A 21,017-nucleotide genomic window follows, 5' to 3' on the forward strand; every position below is an offset into this window, starting at 1 on the left:
TGTCACAGGGGAGTGTTATGGGACCATTGCTTTTCACAATATATATAAATGACCTAGTTGATGGTGTCGGAAGTTCCATGCGGCTTTTCGCGGATGATGCTGTAGAATACAGAGAAGTTGCAGCATTAGTAAATTGTAGCGAAATGCAGGAAGATCTGCAGCGGATAGGCACTTGTTGCAGGGAGTGGCAACTGACCCTTAACATAGACAAATGTAATGTATTGCGAAGACATAGAAAGAAGGATCCTTTATTGTATGATTATATGATAGCGGAACAAACACTGGTAGCAGTTACTTCTGTAAAATATCTGGGAGTATGCGTGCGGAACGATTTGAAGTGGAATGATCATATAAAATTAATTTTTGGTAAGGCGGGTACCAGGTTGAGATTCATTGGGAGAGTCCTTAGAAAATGTAGTCCATCAACAAAGGAGGTGGCTTACAAAACACTCGTTCGACCTATACTTGAGTATTGCTCATCAGTGTGGGATCCGTACCAGACCGGGTTGACGGAGGAGATAGAGAAGATTCAAAGAAGAGCGGCGCGTTTCGTCACAGGGTTATTTGGTAACCGTGATAGCGTTACGGAGATGTTTAACAAACTCAAGTGGCAGACTCTGCAAGAGAGGCGCTCTGCATCGCGGTGTAGCTTGCTCGCCAGGTTTCGAGAAGGTGCGTTTCTGGATGAGGTATCGAATATATTGCTTCCCCCTACTTATACCTCCCGAGGAGATCACGAATGTAAAATTAGAGAGATTAGAGCGCGCACAGAGGTCTTCAGACAGTCGTTCTTCCCGCGAACCATACGCGACTGGAACAGGAAAGGGAGGTAATGACAGTGGCACGTAAAGTGCCCTCCGCCACACAAAGTTGGGTGGCTTGCGGAGTATAAATGTAGATGTAGATGTAGATGAGTAGTAAGTAATTAAACGTACAAAGTAAATATCAAACAGAAATATTATATTTAAAAATTTACAGCTCTTTGAATGTGTATGTTAGTTTTTCTAAGTAACTGGTCAACATTCAACATTCAACTGGTCGGACTAAATATTAAAAAAGTACGTTGCAATTGTTTCGCTTGGCCAGTGATCTCTAAGCTACCCGTGGTTCCAATTTTAGATTCCTGGCAAAATGTTTCGATAGGACTCAGTGTGATTAAGGATAACAATTCTTGATTGTAATCCTCCTACCATTGACCTTATCAGGCTGAAACAGGGCACATGAGATCAGCAGTATGTTGTAATACTTAATTATAAGACGCCTACATTAACAGAATAATTTCTTCCTTTAGATGGGCTACGATCTTCACATTCTGTCTTGCGACATTGTTCCCGCAGTTGGTGGCAGAACATGTAATGCCCCAGAAATATTTAAAGTGCAGTCTGTTTTACTTTGTAAGCATCCTGCAGAAAGATTTCGAGCATTTGCCACACCATTACTGAGACACAGTTTATAAATGAAACAAAATGTACTACCACACACAGTTGATTTATTTTCATGAGAGGTTTCGGATATTCAAAGCTCCATTATCAAGTGGATTAATATGTATGAGGAGGACAAGTGCGTGTCATGTTACGACTCTTGGGTAACTTTTACCATTATCTCAAGTGTCACCAGCTCTTTTTGATGTAGTATTACATCGTATAAAACATCAGATTTCGCAAACACTGACAGGAGCAATGATGGCATCTAGAAGTATATGTCAAGTTACTTACACGTCGTAAACAGTAGCTGTTACAACGTACCAAACTAGTATAGAAATCTACACAAATAATCGAATGTAGGGCACTGCGGTCTCTCAAGCAGGGAAATATCCTCGTAATGACTACCAAAGCCGCCTAAGCTACAGAACAAAAGCGCCGTGCAAAATTTTCCGTATCGATTCTGTATTTTACGTCCTAGCTTACGTCCCTATGCATTAACCGTAATAATAATAATAATAATAATAATAATAATAAACCCCGTGGAGGCCCGGGAAAAGAATAGGCCTACGGTAAGTTCTGCCAGTCGTAAAAGGCGACGAAAAGAACAAACCACTAATAGGGCTAACCCCCCTTTTAGTGTGATTAGTTGGTTCAGGACAGAACTAATGAAGCCTCGGTCAAGCGCTGTCAGGGTCGGGGACGACGCTTGAACCCTATGCCCGTCCACAATGGTAACGACACTGCTAGCCCCACGGAAAATGATTTAAACCCAAATAGAGGTGTTTTGCAGGATATGCTTCCTGCAACCACTCTGGAAGGAAAACAAAGACAGAGGATGAGATGGTCAGTTGAAGTTAACCTACACCTCATGTTATGTTATTACCAAGCAACAAACTTAGGAACCAACACAACTGGATACAGATCACAAGTATACACAACATTTATTACCAGATACCCAGAATTGAAATTTTTAACATAACAACGACTAGCCGATCAGATCCAAGTAATAATAAAAAATAACAGGATACCCCAGTCAGAATTAGAAAACATCAAACAACAAGTACAACAAATACTGGCACAAAATAATGTGCAATCAGAAGAAGAAAATACAGTAATGTTCTCAAACATCCCAGAGCAAACAAACAAAGAACAACACGCATCAATTAAACAATCAGAGGAAAACAAAATCTTAAGACAGCCACCAGAACAAGCACAAATAGAACACGAAGTGACACACATGTTAGATATAGAAGAAAAATTTCAGCTGACATATACAGAATACAAAGGCACAAATGCAGACATTAGACCATTCTTGCACAGACCACCAAATAACCCACAAGTCGAAACAACAATAACAACTATCAACACAATCATACACAACAAAATAAATGAAAATACAACTATGGAAGAGTTACAACTACTGGTTTATATAGGAGAACTCACTACACTAAATATACACACTAGGCAGATATCAGAACCAACCAACACACAGTTGAAACCCACAAAACCAGCATGGCAACACAGGCTACAGATCAGAATGGAAAAACTGAGAAAAGACATCGGACAGCTAATACAATATGTAAGAAATGAAATATCAGACAAAAAACGAAAAAGGTTAGGTAACATCTCACAACAAGAAGCGATAGAGCAATGAGATGAAAAGAAGCAGAAATTACAAGCATTGGCCAAACGACTTAGAAGATTCAAAACAAGTGAAAATAGAAGGAAACAAAACCAAACATTCAACACAAACCAAAAGAAATTTTACCAGACATTAGATAACACACACATTCAAATAGACAATGCACCAAACATAACAGAAATGGAACACTTCTGGAGCAACATATGGTCAAACCCGGTACAACATAACAGGCTTGCACGGTGGATACAAGCAGAAACAGACACATACAAGATGATACCACAAATGCCTGAAGTGATAATTTTGCAACATGAAGTCGCCCGAGCAATTAATTCTACTCACAGTTGGAAAGCCCCTGGAAAAGATAAAATACAAATTTCTGGCTAAAGAAGCTGACCTCAACACTTTCGCATCTAACTAAATTATTTAACAGTTACATCGCACAGACCCATTACACATGGAATAACTTATCTGAAACCTAAAGATCAAGCCAACACAGCAAACCCAGCTAAATATCGCCCCATAACATGCCTACCAACAATATGCAAAATATTAACTTCACTCATTACACAAAAATTAATGACACATACAACACAGAACAAAATTATAAATGAAGAACAAAAAGGCTGTTGCAAAGGAGCACGAGGATGTAAAGAGCAACTGATAATAGATGCAGAGGTGACATATCAAGCTAAAACTAAACAAAGTTCGCTACACTATGCATACATTGATTATCAAAAAGCTTTTGATAGTGTACCCCACTTACTGTTACTATAAATATTGGGAATATAAAAAGTAGATGCTAAATTGATACAGTTCCTAAACATCGTAATGAAAATTTGCAAAACCACACTTAATATCCAAAGAAATTCAAATAATATCACATCACAGCCAATACAGATTAAGCGTAGAATATACCAAGGAGACAAAGTCCTTTCTGGTTCTGCCTTGCTCTGGACCCACTATCCAACATGCTAAATAATACAAATTATGGATACAATATCACTGGAACATACCAACACAAAATCACACATTTGCTATACATAGATAATCTAAAACCACTGGCAGCAACAAATCAAAAACTCAACCAATTACTAAAGGTAACAGAAGTATTCAGCAATGATATAAATATGGCTTTTGGAACAGACAAATGTAAGAAAACTAGCATACTCAAGGAAAAACACACTAAACAAGAAGATTACATATTGTATAACCACAGCGACTGCATAGAAGCGACGGAAAAAGCAGATGCCTATAAATATCTAGGATACAGACAAAAAATAGGAACAGATAATACAAATATTAAAGAAGAACTAAAAGAAAAATATAGACAAAGACTAACAAAAATACTGAAAACAGATTTGACAGCAAGAAACAAGACAAAAGCTATAAATACTTATGCTATACCAATATTGACCTACTCATTTGGAGTAGTGAAATGGAGTAACCAGACCTTACACGATCACAATGCCACAAATATAGAATACATCACATACATTCAGCAACAGAAAGATTCACATTAAGCAGAAAGGAAGGAGGGAGGGGATTTATCGACATATAAAAAACCTCCATTATGTACAGGTAGATAATTTAAGAAAATTCTTTATAGAACGAGCAGAAACTAAGAAAATACACAAAGCAATCACTCATATGAACACATCGGCTACACCACTGCAATTTCATAACCACTTCTACAACCCTTTAGATCACATAACATCATCAGATACAAAGAAAGTAAATTGGAAAAAGAAAACACTACATGGCAAGCACCCGTATCATCTAACACAGCCACACATTGATCAAGACGCATCCAACACATGGCTAAGAAAAGGCAATATATACAGCGAGACGGAAGGATTCATGATTGCAGTACAGGATCAAACCATAAACACCAGATATTACAGCAAGAATATTATTAAAGATCCCAATACCACAACAGGTAAATGCAGACTTTGCAAACAACAAATAGAAACAATAGATCACATCACAAGCGGATGTACAATACTAGCAAATATAGAATACCCCAGAAGACACGAGAATGTAGCAAAAATAATACATCAACAACTTGCGATACAACATAAACTAATAAAACAACACGTTCCCACATACACGTATGCACTACAGAATGTACTGGAGAATGATGAATACAGATTATACTGGAACAGAACCATTATAACAGATAAAACAACACCACATAACAAACCTGACATCATACACACCAATAAAAAGAAGAAATTAACATAATTGATCGAAATATCCATACCAAATACAACAAATATACAGAAGAAAACAGGAGAAAAAGTTGAAAAATACATACAACTGGCTGAGGAAGTCAAGGACATGTGTTATCAGGATAAAGTTGACATTGTACCAATTATACTGTCAACTACAGGAGTCATACCACACAATATCCACCAGTACATCAACGCAATACAGCTACATCCAAACATATATATACAACTACAGAAATCTGTAATTATTGATACAAGTTCAATTACCCGAAAGTTCCTAAATGCAATGTAACATATACCGCACAGTCAAAAGGAAGTCACACTTGATCAAGGTCCACGTCACTTTCCATTTGTAACCAGACATAACGCCTGAGGAAGGAAAGATAAATGATAATATTATTAATAATAATAATAATAATAATTTAAAAAACTGGCCAAGAGCAAGTATGACTCACGCACTGAGGGCTCCTTAGGAACTAAATTATGTACACAGACAGTTCGTCCATTCCGGGAATCGAGAATCTCGACGATTTTTGTCTGTTATCGGCATTCATAAAAAGCAAAATATCAGTCCTATGGATTGCAAACCTTCTACGAATGAGATAATATCAAGTTCGAAGTAGGGTAACAAAATAAGAAAGACAAATTTTTTGTGTGATATAATTGCAAATAAGCAGTTTGTAGTTATTTTCCTTTATTTGTCCTGTGAAACCTCCCCAAATTTCATGATTCTACCTAAAAGGGAAGTACTCAAAAGTTTTTAATTAATGAGTTTGCAAGTATGATAATATGTGACATAAATGGCTGTATCTTTTCCTTTCACTGACATAGAGTCTTATGTTTATCACTCTGCCAAGCGACTATCTACCTCAGTATGTGACATAAATTTCAACTTTATTCGGCTACCAGCCCCTGAGAAAAAAGGTTTTGAGAAATTGGACAAACAGACGGACAATGAGGTGATTCTGTAAGGGTTCCGTTTTTACTGATTGAGGTACGGAGCCCTAAAAACACTATTGTAGACGTAATTCAAAAAGTAATTGCATTTATAATTGCATCTAAACTTAACCCTCACGAGCAGAGAAGCTTCATAGATAGAAGGTAAGACAAACAAAGAAATGTAACTGTCAATTTATGCTGTTAAAATTGACAATATTTTGAACTAAAACTTATAATTTAACGTTCTCATATGTTTTCTGCTACTTTAAATCACTCTCTTTCACTCTACAGGGACAAAGATGAATGAGGGCACCGAGTAAATAGTGAATAAGATCGTTGACTCTGTATTTAGTTTTATCTGTGGTTGACTTGTTAGTCAGTTGTGCGGCGCTGGGGCATTCTAATTTGAGGCTTAGTAGCGAGCAGTTGAGTTTTTCAGAAAATGAGATGCATTTTTTGTGAATCTTGGAGAAGCTATCTCGAATACTTAATTAAGAATATGAGAACTCATTTCTAATACTCTCTCGTTCTGTACATTAATGGAGAAAATTTTGGAGGAATGTTAAAGGCAAAAAAGTGATTCACAAGAATGAAATGCGCTTGTCAGAACTATTAATTGACTGAAATCATTGTCCGTCAGACAACTAATAACATTCATGGTTAGTGTTAATTTGAGCCCTTCGTTTTTGATTATGTTTCAAATAATGCAGCTGAAGGAATGTTTGTACATTTTTAATTGTTAGTCTTCTTGTTGTTGTTGTTGTGGTCTTCAGTCCTGAGACTGGTTTGATGCAGCTCTCCATGCTATTCTACCCTGTGCAAGATTCTTCATCTCCCAGTACCTACTGCAACCTACATCCTTCTGAATCTGCTTAGTGTATTCATTTCTTGGTCTCCCCCTACGATTTTTACCCTCCACGCTGCCCTCCAATACTAAATTGGTGATCCCTTGATGCCTCAGAACATGTCCTACCAACCGATCCCTTCTTCTGGTCAAGTTGTGCCACAAACTTCTCTTATCCCCAATCCTATTCAATACTTCTTCATTAGTTATGTGGTCTACCCATCTAATCTTCAGCATTCTTCTGTAGCACCACATTTCGAAAGCTTCTATTCTCTTCTTGTCCAAACTATTTACCGTCCATGTTTCACTTCCATACATGGCTACACTCCATACAAATACTTTCAGAAACGACTTCCTGACACTTAAATCTATACTCGATGTTAGCAAATTTCTCTTCTTCAGAAACGCTTTCCTTGCCATTGCCAGTCTACATTTTATATCCTCTCTACTTCGACCATCATCAGTTATTTTTCTCCCCAAATAGCAAAACTCCTTTACTACTTCAAGTGTCTCATTTCCTAATCTAATACCCTCAACATCACCCGACTTAATTCGACTACATTCCATTATCCTCGTTTTGCTTTTATTGATGTTCATCTTATATCCTCCCTTCAAGACACCATCCATTCCGTTCAACTGCTCTTCCAAGTCCTTTGCTGTCTCTGATAGAATCACAATGTCATCGGCGAACCTCAAAGTTTTTATTTCTTCACCATGGATTTTAATACCTACTCCGAATTTTTCTTTTGTTTCCTTTACTGCTTGCTCAATATACAGATTGAATAACATCGGGGATAGGCTAGAACCCTGTCTTACTCCCTTCCCAACCACTGCTTCCCTTTCATGTCCCTCGGCTCTTATAACTGCCATCTGGTTTCTGTACAAATGGTAAATAGCCTTTCGCTCCCTGTATTTTACCCCTGACACCTTTAGAATTTGAAAGAGAGTATTCCAGTCAACATTGTCAAAAGCTTTCTCTAAGTCTACAAATGCTAGAAACGTGTTCCAACATTTCTACGGAATCCAAACTTATCATCCCCGAGGTCAGCTTCTAATAGTTTTTCCATTCGTCTGTAAAGAATTCGTGTTAGTATTTTGCAGCTGTGGCTTATTAAACTGATTGTTCGGTAATTTTCACATCTGTCAACACCTGCTTTCTTTGGGATTGGAATTATTATATTCTTCTTGAAGTCTGAGGGTATTTCGCCTGTTTCATACATCTTGCTCACCAGATGGTAGAGTTTTGTCAGGACTGGCCCTCCCAAGGCCGTCACTAGTTCCAATGGAATGTTGTCTACTCCGGGGGCCTTGTTTCGACTCAGGTCTTTCAGTGCTCTGTCAAACTCTTCACGCAGTATCGTATCTCCCATTTCATCTTCATCTACATCCTCTTCCATTTCCATAATATTGTCCTCAAGTACATCACCCTTGTATAGACCCTCTATATACTCCTTCCACCTTTCTGCTTTCCCTTCTTTGCTTAGAACTGGGTTTCCATGTGAGCTCTTGATGTTCATACAAGTGGTTCTCTTATCTCCAAAGGTCTCTTTAATTTTCCTGTAGGCAGTATCTATCTTACCCCTAGTGAGATAAGCCTCTACATCCTTACATTTGTCCTCTAGCCATCCCTGCTTAGCCATTTTGCACTTCCTGTCGATCTCATTTTTGAGACGTTTATACTTCTTTTTGCCTGCTTCATTTACTGCATTTTTATATTTTCTCCTTTCATCAATTAAATTCAATATTTCTTCTGTTACCCAAGGATTTCTACTAGTCCTCTTCTTTTTACCTACTTGATCCTCTGCTGCCTCAAAGCTACCCATTCTTCTTCTACTGTATTTCTTTCCCCCGTTCCTGTCAGTTGTTCCCTTATGCTCTCCCTGAAACTCTGTACAACCTCTGGTTTAGTCAGTTTATCCAGGTCCCATCTCCTTAAATTCCCACCTTTTTGCAGTTTCTTCAGTTTGTGGTCAGAGTCCACATCTGCCCGTGGAAATGTCTTACAATTTAAAACCTGGTTCCTAAATCTCTGTCTTACCATTATATAATCTATCTGATACCTTTTAGTATCTCCAGGGTTCTTCCATGTATACAACCTTCTATCATGATTCTTAAACCAAGTGTTAGCTATGATTAAGTTGTGCTCTGTGCAAAATTCTACCAGGCGGCTTCCTCTTTCATTTCTTAGCCCCAATCCATATTCACCTACTAAGTTTCCTTCTCTCCCTTTTCCTACACTTGAATTCCAATCACCCATGACTATTAAATTTTCGTCTCCCTCCACTATCTGAATAATTTCTTTTATTTCATCATACATTTCTACAATTTCTTCGTCATCTGCAGAGCTAGTTGGCATATAAACTAGTACTACTGTAGTAGGTGTGGGCTTCGTATCTATCTTGGCCACAATAATGCGTTCACTATGCTGTTTGTAGTAGCTTACCCGCATTCCTATTTTCCTATTCATTATTAAACCTACTCCTGCATTACCCCTATTTGACTTGGTATTTATAACCCTGTAGTCACCTGACCAGAAGTCTTGTTCCTCCTGCCACCGAACTTCACTAATTCCCATTATATCTAACTTTAACCTATCCATTTCCCTTTTTAAATTTTCTAACCTACCTGGCCGATTAAGGGATCTGACATTCCACGCTCCTTATGCTATGCAATCTTTTTGTCAATAATCAAGGATTGATTTCTCAAGAATGATTTTCTTTAATGTGAAGACCGCTTCCTTAATCCATAGCAAAGTTTAGAATATTTTGTTATGTGTGTATTGGACTTTGTGCAACACTAAGTCACAGATTGTTTCTGACAAGGAAAAAATTAGTAGTGAGTAGTTTATGTACCCGTGGTCTAGGGGCAGTGCGGCTCTCGCAGCCGAGCGAAGCAGACGTGCGGTGTGTGTTCTCCGCTGTCAGAGAGAGCCCGCGCGCCTTGTTTACTTTCTTCGGCCGACACTAACGTGACGCCGTAGCGCTACAAGACCATGGCAAACCAATACAGAAGAACAACCTTGAAATTCACATTTCGGAACGACTTTACCCGACCAAAGGCGCTGCAAGTCGAACGCTTTTTAAAAGAGGAAGCCAAGATCCCGGCTGCCGACATTGTCGGCATTCACTTTTCGATCGTCAGTAGCACGGTCTATGTAAAGCTCATAAACGAAACTACATGCGACAAGGTGCTTCGTGAGATGAAACAAGAACTCCGCTTCTGCCACGCAGATGGCAATGTTGGCAACGTCGAGGTCGGCCATGCCGCAATGGGACTGCGGACTATCCGCATATTCGAACTTCCATTTGAACTCCCGGCGGCAGACGTTGTAGCGGCGCTCCGCCCCTACGGCACGGTACACGAACACGTGGCTGAAAAATGGACCCAGTTTAAGACCTATCCAGTACTCAATGGAGTACGCCAAGTGCGCATAGATCTCCAACGACATGTGCCATCCTATCTACAGATAGGAGGATGCCGGGCCATAGTTATTTATGACGGCCAGCCGAAGACGTGTTCCGGATGCGGCAAAGAAGGACACCTTCGTTCCGAGTGCCTCCAGCGTCGGATCACACAACTCCCACCGAAGGGCGTTGCACCACCAGCGGCGAAGACTATTCTACCCGTGACTTACGCGGCGGCGCTCACGACGTTCTCCACACAACAGACACGGCCGACCGCTTCAGCGGTACAAGAATCACTTTCCACGGATAAAAACCTGGATGATCCGCCGACCTGGCCAGTGGTGGAAAATAGTACTACAACTCTGGAGCTACCGAACGCGACAGACATTGACGCCCGCAAGATGGCAATTGATTCCCTTATTGTACCGACCGAAGCGTTTGTTCCGGCGGAGCGTGAGTCAGTGCCGTCGTCTGACAATGAAGGCCATGTACGGAAACAGCGATCACCGAAACGCCGAAAGTGCCGTCGTCGGACCGTGTCGGAACACAGCGGTTCGCATTCGGCCGGGGAAGAACAACTGACCCCTGAAGAAGCCAGCCGCGAAGCCACTGACTCCAACCTTGCAGAACAGACAGAAAAACATGCAGCTTTCCAACATCAGCCCATTGACAGAGACAGTGAGCAGCGTGAAGGTACCAGTGCAGGCAGCGAAATCGCCCGGTACCTTACTACCGAACATTCCGAGGCTATGGAACATGAACAGACATCCGCGCCCGCTTCGTGGGCCGAGGACGTTGAGACACAAGATCCCGACCCGCGGCCAGCTGAGGCGCCGCCGGATCATGCAGCATAAGCAGCACGAGGAGGACCGCGTTTGGCGGGGGGTGACATCACTTCCGAGGTTCGCTTCTCTCCAACATCAACATGGATAACCTCGCCCAAACAACGCGTTGCCAGGCTTACCGCCTGGCGACAATGAATATCAACATGATCAGTTCTCCTGTCAAGATCTAACTTTTGAAAGAAACCATACGAGCCATGGGAGTTGACTTTGCTTTCCTACAAGAAGTGAAAACGACTGCACTCCCGCACTTTTACGGTTACGCCACACATGTGACGCCTGGTAGCCCTGCAGACACCGGAGTGGCAATATTAGTGCGTGAAGGTATTGAAGTTACCGACGTCACGTTTCTTCCCTCCGCGCGAGGAATAGCATTTACGGCACTCAACACCCGATTCATTAATGTTTACGCGCCGTCGGGTACCACAAGACGTCACGACCGCGCCAGATTCTACTCCACAGATGTCGCTCCCCTTTTCCTTGGACGATACGACCACAGCGTCTTCGCCGGCAATTTTAATTGCGTACTTCACCCCAAGGACCAAATCCCACATTACATGCCTTCTCCGGCACTGGGTGCGATGATCCAAGAACTTCACTTGTGCGACACGTGGGAAAAAGTCCACGGTAACCCCTCTGGCCACACTCATCTTACCAGTCATTCGGCCAGCCGACTTGACCGCATATATGTGTCACAAGATCTCACACAAGGTGTGGTGGACGCCGAATTATGGCCTCAAGCCTATTCCGATCACAGTGCCTATATCTGCACTATACACCTACGCTCCCAACAAGTCTGGCGCAGCAATGGCTTTTGGAAGCTCAACATAACGCATCTCCAGGACCTGGATTGCCGTCGGCAAGTTGCAGCAACGTGGACTGACTGTGAACGCCGCCACCCACGATACACCTCGACCCTGGAGTGGTGGCTCCTCTGTGCCAAACCAGCAATCCGTAGGACACTTATGCGATATGGCAAGGACGTGACTGCGTGGCATCGACAGACCCTCGATTTTTACTACGCGGCACTCAGGGACCTCGACGCCTTACCCCCTTCCCCGGAGAGACAACATGACCAAAGCAGAATCAAGGCTCACATACTATCATTGACGAAGCGTCGACTAGAAGGTGCAGTAGTCCGCTCGCGACGGCACGACCGAACGGTTGCAGAGGAACCTACTATGCACCACGTTGTGGCGGATAAGCGCCGTCATCGCCAACATTTAATCACACAACTCAGGACACACGGCGGTCGCTTATGTACGACCCAAGCAACCATAGTAAAGGCGGTGGAGGATCATTTTCGTCATCTTTACAAGGAAAGAACCGTCAATGACGAGGCCACTACTGAAGTGTTACAGCAGGTAACACGTACTATCGACGAGGCTACCGTGAATGCACTAACAGAGGAAATCTCACTCGAAGAAGTCGAAGACGCCGTGGACAAAGGTGCGGACAATAAATCTCCTGGACCTGATGGATTGCCCATCGAATTCTACCGGACTTTCCGTGACATCATGATGCCTCGCTGGGTTATAATGTTCCGCGAACTTATGTCTCCAGACTGTGTTGTGCCGCCAGCGTTTGTAGAAGGTCTCCTCATACCAGTACACAAGCCAGGTGGAGGGCTATCGATTAACGACTATCGGCCGCTTACAATGCTGAACGCCGATTACAAGATTTTCACCAGGATAATGGCGAGCCGTATTAAGACGACTTTGCCGATGATCCTCGCTCCAGAACAGACGTCGCAGGGGGGAGAAGCCAACATACACATGGCCACCGGTGACTGCAGGGACTTAATAGCGATCGCTTCTGCGTGCCGTCTGAGAGCGGCGATCGTCTCCGTCGATTTCAACCGCGCCTACATCCTACGGCGTCTTTGGACCGCAGCCAGCTCACACGTCCAGGTCAATGGAAGGACGGTAGGACCAGTACCCATTAAGAGGTCTCTACGACAGGGTTGTCCCCTTTCTACCTACCTTTATGCAATCGCACTCGAGCCACTCCTAGGGGGCCTTAACCACCGCCTATCTGGCATCACGCTGCGGGACGTCACTTTCCGCTATAGGACATACGCTGACGACCTGCTACTGCTGGTTCGTTCCAATGACGAAGTTCAAAGCGTACTAACCTGGATTGAGCGATACGGACAGGCCGCAGGCAGTCTTCTGAACATCAACAAGTCGGCGGCGTTGGACATTGGGCGTGGTCTCGGACCGGAAGCCCTCGCTCCCCTCCCACCAGTTTCTGATCTGCGATATTTGGGAATCACCTTCAAGAAAGATGTACGTAAAACAGCTGCAGCAAACTACCGACGATTATTACAGATCATACGCGCAACAGTGCGACAGAACCTGCTCCGGGACTTGAATAAGCTACAACGTGTTGAATACCTGAACCTCTACGTAGCATCCAAACTCAACCACGTGGCACAGGTCCTCCCACTACCGCTGCAGATAGGTCGCCGGCTTCAGGCGGCCTTCAGTTACTACGTTTCCGCAGGTCATATCTTTAAAGTACGATACGACACTCTTACCCTCCCAGTGCACAAAAGGAGGGCTGGGATTGGTCAACGTCAGGGCGAGAGCAGCTGCCCTTTACATGAGCAACATGAGGAACCGATGGAAAAGTCAATATACCTCTCTCACGGGTCGTTTCCTACAGGTTCTGATGTCAGCCTCTAACGTCCCGCCAGTGTCAGTTGCGCACGTCGCACCACAGCTCTCCCATGTGTCGACCTTCATTCTTGATTACAGCTATGTCAGCTCGAACCTCTCCGCCACACGTCCACCAAAGGCGAAAGATTTTTATACCAACCTTCTGCGGGCTGTTCACCATAACGTGGTGGAAAACAAATACCCTACGGTTCACTGGCCAAGAGTGTGGAAAACGATACACCACCACTTTCTGTCATCCACGGTGCGTTCGAAGTGGTATCAGATCGCCAACAAAAAATATGCCACACGCCAGCGACTTCACACTATTGGACTGGCAGACTCCCCTTATTGCCCAGCTTGTCACCTTTTGGATACCGATGAACATCGTTTTACTTGCGCATCATCGTACGGAGTTTGGCGACTAACACAGAAGATATTGGCTTATTACCTCCGGGTCACACCTGATATGATTGACCCGCAGACCCTACTCTGTCCCGATGAAACTTACTTTCCGGCTGCAAAATATCATGCGCTTACATGGTTCAAAATACTTACCGTAGCCTACATCTTTAGCAACGGAGAGAAAGAGCAGCTTGATTACTGCTGGTTCCTACAAAATGCTCACAATGCCCTCGAACGCACACCGAAATACCGTACGCTCTTCGCAAATTATTTACGCAGCGTTTTCGTTAACCCCCCACTCAGCTGGGGAGTGCCAGGCTGTGGTTAATGTGCTGTGCCGCATCACACTAACGGCTCAACGTTCTGCCTTGTCAGCCATGACCAAAGGAAGAGACAAGCTGCTGCAAGGATACTGTTTTCCTTGAGGCACTAGCGAAGCAGAATGCCTCCGTTGCAGATGCCCTTCAAAGGCGCTATTGGAGATTTCAGATAACGATGGCGAGGCTCCAAGTGGAACCAGTTACATTATTGAAGAACCTTTTAGTTAGAATTACATCAGTGGTTTATATTTTTATTTTTTGATTACTCTTTTATGCCACCTTTGTTGTTGTAACACTTAGTTACTAGAATTCTCATTTGTACACGCTCCCTAAATGTAATCATAAAAAAAAGTGGCAACGGATAGCCCTAACCTTGATTTCCCATACTTCCCCTGGTCTATAGGCAGCTCTCTGGGGTGGGTTTACTCAGGAGCCAACGCCTGAAGTGGATCAGATTTTTTTGTTATAGGATGACAAGTGGCGGTGGCACTTAGGTTTTTATTTTTTTTATTTTTTTATTTTTTAGTTCCATTTTCCTAAGGGGTTTTTTTAAGGGAAAAAAGTGGTCCAAAAAGGGGGTAGCGTCTAAAAAAAGGGGAAAAAAACAAAAAAAAACAAAAAAAGGGTAGCGTCTAAAAATAAAAAAAAGCTGCTCTAAAAAAAGGCGCTTCAGTCTGGAAGCGCGTGAAAAAAAAAAGAGGCGCTTCAGTCTGGAACCGCGTGAAAAAAAAAGGGGTAGCGTCTTTGATTAATAATGAAAACGTCTTCTGTCCCGGGTTCGATCCCCGCCACTGCTTAAATTTTGATAAATAATCAGAATTGGCAGCCGAAGACTTCCGGCATAAGAAGTCAGCCTCATTCTGCCAACGGTCTTGTCAAAGAGGGCGGAGGAGCGGATAGAGGTTCAGGGCACTCTCTTGTCCTAGGGGTGGGAAATAGCCCCTAAAGGCGGAAGAATCAGCAATGATCAACGACATGAGGATGCAGAAGGCAATGGAAACCACTGCATTAAAGACACGTAACGTTTATCCACAGGACATGTGGCCTGTATTTGAAGAAGTGTCATGATGATCTCTCCATTGGGAAAAGATTCCGGAATAGTCCTCCATTCGGATCTCCGGGAGGGGACTGCCAAGGGGGAGGTTACCATGAGAAAAAGATTGAATAATCAACGAAAGGATAACGTTCTACGAGTCGGGGCGTGGAATGTCAGAAGCTTGAACGTGGTAGGGAAAGTATAAAATCTGAAAAGGGAAAGGCAAAGGCTCAATCTAGATATAGTAGGGGTCAGTGAAGTGAAGTGGAAGGAAGACAAGGATTTCTGGTCAGATGAGTATCGGGTCATATCAACAGCAGCAGAAAATGGTATAACAGGTGTAGGATTCGTTACGAATAGAAAGGTAGAGCAGAGGGTGTGTTACTGTGAACAGTTCAGTGACCGGGTTGTTCTAATCAGAATCGACAGCAGACCAACACCGACAACGATAGTTCAGGTATACATTCCGACGTCGCAAGCTGAAGATGAACAGATAGAGAAAGTGTATGAGGATATTGAAAGGGTAATGCAGTATGTAAAGGGGGAAGAAAATCTAACAGTCATGGGCGACTGGAATGCAGTTGTAGGGGAAGGAGTAGAAGAAAAGGTTACAGGAGAATATGGGCTTGGGACAAGGAATGAAAGAGGAGAAAGACTAATTGAGTTCTGTAACAAGTTTCGGCTAGTAATAGAGAATACCCTGTTCAAGAATCACAAGAGGAGGAGGTATACTTGGAAAAGGCCGGGAGATACGGGAAGATTTCAATTAGATTACATCATGGTCAGACAGAGATTCCGAAATCAGATACTGGATTGTAAGGCGTACCCAGGTGCAGATATAGACTCAGATCACAATATAGTAGTGATGAAGGGTAGGCTGAAGTTCAAGACATTAGTCAGGAAGAATCAATACGCAAAGAAGTGGGATACGGAAGTACTAAGGAATGACGAGATACGTTTGAAGTTCTCTAACGCTATAGATACAGCAATAAGGAATAGCGGAGTAGGCAGTACAGCTGAAGAGGAATGGACATCTCTAAAAAGGGCCTCACAGAAATTGGGAAGGAAAACGTAGGTACGAAGAAGGTAGCTGCGAAGAAACCATGGGTAACAGAAGAAATACTTCAGTTGATTGATGAAAGGAAGAAGTACATACATGTTCCGGGAAAATCAGGAATACAGAAATACAAGTCGCTGAGGAATGAAATAAATAGCAAGTGCAGGGAAGCTAAGACGAAATGGCTGCAGGAAAAATGTGAAGAAATCGAAAGAGATATGATTGTCGGAAGGACAGGCTCAGCATACAGGAAAGTCAAAACAACCTTTGGTGACATTAAAAGCAACGGTGGTAACATTAAGAGTGCAACGGGAATTCCACTGTTAAATGCAGAGGAGAGAGCAGATAGGTGGAAAGAATACATTGAAAGCCCCTGTGAGGGCGAAAATTTGTCTGATGTGAAAGTAGAAGAAACAGGAGTCGATTTAGAAGAGATAGGGGATCCAGTACTAGAATCGGAATTTAAAAGAGCTTTGGAGGACTTACGGTCAAATAAGGCAGAAGGGATAGATAACATTCCATCAGAATTTCTAAAATCATTGGGGGAAGTGGCAACAAAACGACTATTCACGTTGGTGTGTAGAATATATGAGTCTGGCGATATACCATCTGACATTCGGAAAAGCATCATCCACACAATTCCGAAGACGGCAAGAGCTGACAAGTGCTAGAATTATCGCACAATCAGCTTAACAGTTCATGCATCGAAGCTGCTTACAAGAATAATATACAGAAGAATGGAAAAGAAAGTTGAGAATGCGCTAGGTTACGATCAGTTTGGCTTTAGGAAAAGTAAAGGGACGAGAGAGGCTAATAATGGAAGCAAGGCTAAAGAAAAATCAAGACACTTTCATAGGATTTGTCGACCTGGAAAAAGCGTTCGACAATATAAAATGGTGCAAGCTGTTCGAGATTCTGAAAAAAGTAGGGGTAAGCTATAGGGAGAGACGGGTCATATACAAAATGTGCAACAACCAAGAGGGAATAATAAGAGTGGACGACCAAGAACGAAGTGCTCGTATTAAGAAGGGTGTAAGACAAGGCTGTAGCCTTTCGCCCCTACTCTTCAATCTGTACATTGAGGAAGGTTCAGAAGTGGAATTAAAATCAAGGTGAAAGGATATCAATGATACCATTCGCTGATGACATTGCTATCCTGAGTGAAAGTGTAGAAGAATTAAATGATCTGCTGAACGGACTGAACAGTCTAATGAGTACACAGTTTGGTTTGAGAGTAAATCGGAGAAAGACGAAGGTAATGAGAAGTAGTAGAAATGAGAACAGCGAGAAACTTAACATCGGGATTGATGGTCACGAAGTCAATGAAGTTAAGGAATTCTGCTACCTAGGCAGTAAAATAACCAATGACGGACGGAGCAAGGGGGACATCAAAAGCAGACTCGCTATGGCAAAAAAGGCATTTCTGGCCAAGAGAAGTCTACTAATACCAAACACCGGCCTTAATTTGAGAAAGAAATTTCTGAGGATGTACGTCTGGAGTACAGCATTGTTTGGTAGTGAAACATGGACTGTGGGAAAACCGGAACAGAAGAGAATCGTAGCATTTGAGATGTGGTGCTATAGACGAATGTTGAAAATTAGGTGGACTGATAAGGTAAGGAATGAGGAGGTTCAACGCAGAATCGGAGAGGAAAGGAAGATGTGGAAAACACTGATAAGGGGAAGGGACAGGATGATAGGACATCTGCTAAGACATGAGGGAATGACTTCCATGGTACTAGAGGGAGCTGTAGAGGGCAAAAACTGTAGAGGAAGACAGAGATTGGAATACATCAAGCAAATAAAAAATGGTTCAAATGGCTCTGAGCACTATGGGACTCAACTGCTGTGGTCATAAGTTCCCTAGAACTTAGAACTACTTAAACCTAACTAACCTAAGCACATCACACACATCCATGCCCGAGGCAGGATTCGAACCTGCGACCGTAGCGGTCGTGCGGTTCCAGACTGTAGCGCCTTTAACCGCTCGGCCACTCCGGACGGCCAATCAAATAATTGAGGACGTAGGTTGCAAGTGCTACTCTGAGATGAAGAGGTTAGCACGGGAAAGGAATTCGTGGCGGGCTGCATCAAACCAGTCAGTAGACTGATGAAAAAAAAAAAGTTTATTTTCCATTACCCGTTGCGTTTGCTGATTTGCGTTTGCTTCCGAGTACGTCAGACAAAAATAGCATGCTGAGCAAGAGGTACGTCACTTTTATTTCAGGGCAGATCTCATCTTTTATTCATCAGTAAACAGTGTGTAGTCGGGATTGTCAGTTGTGGTGCTACTAAGTGCACGAATTTACAGCGAGCGGTACTGGTAATTTCAGACAGTTATTCTCTGCGGTGTAGAACATTAATTTATATTTGTAGATATCTCAAGTCAGACATCGCAAAACGACTCTGAGCGCTATGGGACTTAACATCTGAGGTCATCCGTCCTCTAGAACTTAGAACTACTTAAACCTAACTAACCCAAGGACATCAGACACATCCATGCCCGAGGCAGGATTCGATCCTGCTACCGTAGCGGTCGCGCGGTTCCAGACTGAAGCGCCTACAACCACTCGGCCACATCGGCTCAGACGTTGAACTTCATATCACGTAACTTTCATAATGTACCTCGGTGCCGAGTTTTAGTTATACAGTTTAGTATAGCTTTCACTGAGCGCACAGTTTTTTGGCATTCGTTTTCTTTATTTCAAATTTGGGATTTTATGAAGATATTTCTCGACACTGTCAGTCTTGCTCAGCTATTGAATACGGTATCTAAAGTACACTTTACGTGACGATAAAGTTTATGAAATCATTATTTCCTTTTCTCCCATACAGACAGTTTTTTTTATAGAAAGCTTACACATGTCAATCCTTTGCGCCCAGGATAGTCCTCTGGTTTTTATGTGATTGTGTAGTTAGATTGCAACAGAGGTTCTCGAAAGAAAATCAGAGCTATGCGTACACGAACTTTTAGTACACGAACTAAAAGTTGTATTTTCTCTTTCAGCTTTTGTAATTTCGCTGTCATTGTTGTGTATGATTTTGTAAGAAACTTTTTTTCTCCTTTTTCAAGAAGTATTAGTTTTGAAGATCTTTGGGGCTTAGGCAGACAATAGTACAAACTGTGCAAAATGTTTCCGTGTTACTAGATTTTTCGCAGATATTTCTGTTGGGTAAAGGAATTTATTACTTTCCGCTATTTAACTGCAAATGGAAATTTTGTTTATTAATTCTGTTTTTATATTTCAACACAGTATTTCGACGTGCTAGTAGATCGTAAACCACGCAACAGACTAATGAATGAATTATTAATGGAACAGAACAAGTACAGGAGTCGGAACATACATAATTTACTTGCTATTTCAGAAAAAATAAAATAACTTTCCAACATAGTTGCGTTCTTTGCTAGGAAATGCAACAGAAGAGATACCCAACCAGTGAACAAGAAATTTCAAAGAACGAATCGGTATGCGAAAAGTTACCTCAGCTATGCGAAATTTCGCAACAGCCAGTTAGTGAGACAGTGGATTCTGATTCTACTTCAGTTTCTTTTATCAAGCTGTGCACGAACTTGACTTCGCGCTCAGTCGTTGCAGATCCAGTAAACATGGCTTCGGAAATCAGTAATTCAACTTTGTTATAGTTGCTGAGAAAAGTGAATAAAACCTTGAAAGATACAAGTAAAAGTCTAGAACAAAACACCAAGTCACAAGAAGAAATTAGTTAAGACGTCAAGAAACTTGAGAAAAAAGCAGCAAAAATTTTATGTGGAAATTCGACAAAAGATTAGTAGTGTCCTACAGCCAACTATTAAGAGGTTAGATGTTAGGCTTCCCAGAATTGAAACTGAAGAAAGTAATTTAAAAGTTACACAAAAGAACGACAAAGAATAGCTACGCCCCAAAATAGATACAATACTGAGAGCAGTAGTCTCGCGACTCGCAGAACGTCACGACCATCTTAATGTCACTGTTGAAACAATTAGTGAACATGTAAACGTATTAAGACTGGATTCTGACGAACTAAAAGAATAACTTAGTACCTTAACAAACAATGTAGAAGATATGGCTATTAAAATGGCTAACTTGTCTATTAATACAGACAATGATTCTGTTATCACACATCCTATACCATTTTCAGACACAATAGAATAACAGGCACTTAAGGGTTTTAAGGAAAATGGGATTGAAGTCAACCAAAAACAGAAAAGAACACATAA

This window comes from Schistocerca cancellata, chromosome 3 (assembly GCF_023864275.1).
Source record: "Schistocerca cancellata isolate TAMUIC-IGC-003103 chromosome 3, iqSchCanc2.1, whole genome shotgun sequence".
In the NCBI taxonomy this organism is placed as follows: Eukaryota; Metazoa; Arthropoda; class Insecta; order Orthoptera; family Acrididae; genus Schistocerca; species Schistocerca cancellata.